Raw genomic sequence first — 3,280 nt, forward strand, 5'->3', positions numbered from 1 at the left:
AGGCACACAGGGTAAAACTCACAAAGATATGACGGGAAGAGAGACCCTCAGAGACTGAGGGATGGAAGAAGGCAGGGAGAGAGCCAGAAGGAAGAGCTGAAGGCAGACTCAGTACCAGAAAAATCTCAGACAAAAAAAATATATATTTGGAATCAGAAATACAGAGAGATAGACAGATCTGCTTGACAGAAATGAAGGTGAAGGAAGCAAAGTAGGAAGGAAGAAGACAGGGCTGCATTGAAGATGGGGGAGAGAGTAAGACAAAGAGAAAGAAGGAGGCAGGTGTGGAGCAGGAAGAGGGAACCAGTCCAGGGAGGGGGACATATATTTGCTTTATGATCCTCTTCCATCTCACCTGGTCCCTGCTGAGTCTGGTCCCCTCTCAGGTGCTGCTGGGGGTGGATGTGCCCATAAAGCTGACAGGGTGAAGCTGCTGCCCTCACTGCCCAGGCTCCCTCCCAGTGCCAACCTGGGGATACCAGAGACTCTGACATGTATATGCCTCCCCTTCTGTCTCCCCCAAAATGCTGCAATCAAAAGACCCCTGAATCTCAGCCCTAAATTTTGCAGTTAAGGAAGCCTGGCAGAACCAGTGCAAAGGGGATTGGGGGTCAAGGAGAAAGAGAAACAGAGCCAGGCTGGAAGTCAGGCTGACAAGCTCTGGAGAAAGTGCTGGGGACAGACTTGTTAGGGATCATATGGAGAAGAGGGAGGAGAGGGTAAGAACTGGGCCTGTGTCTGCATTGAGAGCTAAATAATCATGATGCAAGGTATAAGCAAAATAACCTACTAGTGACTGTCCATTAATTTGGGGCAACAATGTAGGCACCTTCTGAGCAGTCATCATCAATGACTTCAAGCAGCTCTCCACCAAAGGGCCCCACAAATACACATATGAAACATGAAAAAGGAAAAACTGAGGCAAAGAACAGAGACCTTGAGGCCAGTGTACATGCTTGAATCTAGGTTTCAAAGGGCCAGTGATGAAGCAACCAGACACATTTGTGAAGACCCAAGACTTAGCATGGCAAGTGGGACCCTGCCCTTTTCCCCAGGCTTTATTGGGTCTCTGCAAAGACTACCCTCCCCAGCTCCTCTCAGAGCCAGGGGAGACCCTAAGAACATTAACTCAAGCAATTTAAAGGGGAGTTGTTCTCTCTGGCCCACTTCCCTGACAGTCACATTTGCAGGTCCCAGACGCCAGAAGTCTGGTTATAACTAGAGCCCAAGGATTCTCTTTAGCAGCAGGAGGGAGGGTGGAGAGGGAAATTTCCACAGAATCCTTTGGAGAAGACAAGACAGCAAAACCCATCAGTTCCATCCCACTCCCATGGACACATAGAAGTTTAATAAAGTTTAGAATGTCCAGGGCTACGAGGTAATTAAAGCCAGGATCTGGGTAATTACATTTCTTCTCTAAGCTCTACCCTTGACCTCCCTCCTCCCCCATGGACACACATCTTTTATGAAACACATTGAGTCAGAAACTTTAAAAACTGCCTCCACTAGAGAGATGGCCTTAATTTCAGCAAAGAAATTTAGAATACATTTTGAAAGGATTTCCTTAGACCTCAGGTACTTAAATGTTAGAACCAGAAACACACACACACACACACACACACACACACACACACACACACACCACATAGGAAAAGGAAAGCCCTCTCATGACTATTTTTTTGCCTGTGGGTTTCACCTCCTCATGATCTGTCCCACATTAGGGAAGAAAATATAGTCTCTCTAAACGTTAGGAAATCAATTCCCTTCTAACCCTTAGATCCAGGAGGGAGATGGTTGTTTCCCTTCCCCAGTCATGACAAACATTCTGAAGAAAGGTGACAGAGTCTGTAGGTAAGAGCCCGGTATGCAGAAGCCTACTTTGCTGTTCTATCCCCCAAGGCCTCCCTAAACTTCGGATCTCCACCAATCTGCACCTGTCAGTGAACATTCTTTGGACTCCCCCTGTAAACCCAGCCCAGGGGGAAAGAAAGCATTCCAAGGGAGGATTAGCAGGGCCCTTTACTCTAAGATGTGAGAAGACAGACACACAAGACAAGAAACCTGGCAGAGAAAAAAAACATATAAATTAATAGAGTGTAGCCAGATCCTTCCAGGGCTGAGGGAAAGAAGATGGAAACAGAGATTGAGAATACAAAGCAAGATCAGAGGGGAAGAATTACCAGATTTAAAGGCTGGGAGTGCTGAGGGCTTGGGAGCCAGGAGGCTGTTGTGCTCAGCAGATATGGAGACAATAAGCTGAGAAGATATCAAAGATGAGCATGAGGGTGGTTTAAAATGCCTAACGTGGGGCGCCTGGGTGGCTCAGTCAGTTCTTGGTTTCGGCTCAGGTCATGGTCTCACAGTTCGTGGGTTTGAGCTTCACATTGGGCTCTGCGTTGATGCTTCGGAGCCTGCTAAAGAAAGATTCTTTCTCTCTCCCTCTCTCTCTCTCTTTCTTTCTCTCTCTCTCTGCCCCTCCCCTGCTTACGCTCTCTCTCTCAAAATAAATAAAACTTTAAAAAGATAAAAAATAAAATAAAATGCCTAATGCATTTAGATATATACATCTTTACAACTGTACAGAGTTCTGTGGTATAAATTTCATTTTATTCTCAATAATAGGACACAGAGTAGGTCTCTTTTACACATAATAAAACCATGACACAGAGAGGTTAAGTAACTTGCTTCAAGTCACAGAGCTGGTAAGGGGAGGAGCAAAGAATCAAAGGACTGCACTGTGGTGTCCCCTCCTGCAGGTTCTGCCTTGGGAAGCACCCAGGCTTGGGGCCTGTTGTGTGGGGGAGAAGTGACCCCCCAGAGGGCAAAAGAGGCCCTTCCTCCTGAGGCCCTTCTCAGCATGTTCTGCCCAGGAGAGCTTGGCCAAGTTGAGGTCTCATCTGGGAAGTGGGGAAATCATATCTTACACTCTGAATATGAAAGGCTAAACCAGATCATTTACTGAAATTCCTTTAGCTTTAAAATACAGAATTCAGTCCATGGAAAGGGGTGGGTGAGGGGATAGTCAGGATAAAGGTCTCAAAGCCTTCAGTCTTCCCAATACCCCTCCACACAATCCTGTGTCCCTCTCTGTCTATCTCCTGATCCCCAGGGGTCTCTTTCCCACTTGTCTTGGCCCTGGCAGTACCTCCAGCCATGGTTCACTAACCTGTGCAGTCCAGGCTCAGTCATCCTCATAACCTCTGAGGATACATCATGCTGATTTCCAATCCAAGTATTTATTCCAGGCCAACAAAGCTGTCTCCTACCTGCCTTATCGTTT

Source organism: Panthera leo, chromosome B4, assembly GCF_018350215.1.
Source record: "Panthera leo isolate Ple1 chromosome B4, P.leo_Ple1_pat1.1, whole genome shotgun sequence".
In the NCBI taxonomy this organism is placed as follows: domain Eukaryota; kingdom Metazoa; phylum Chordata; class Mammalia; order Carnivora; family Felidae; genus Panthera; species Panthera leo.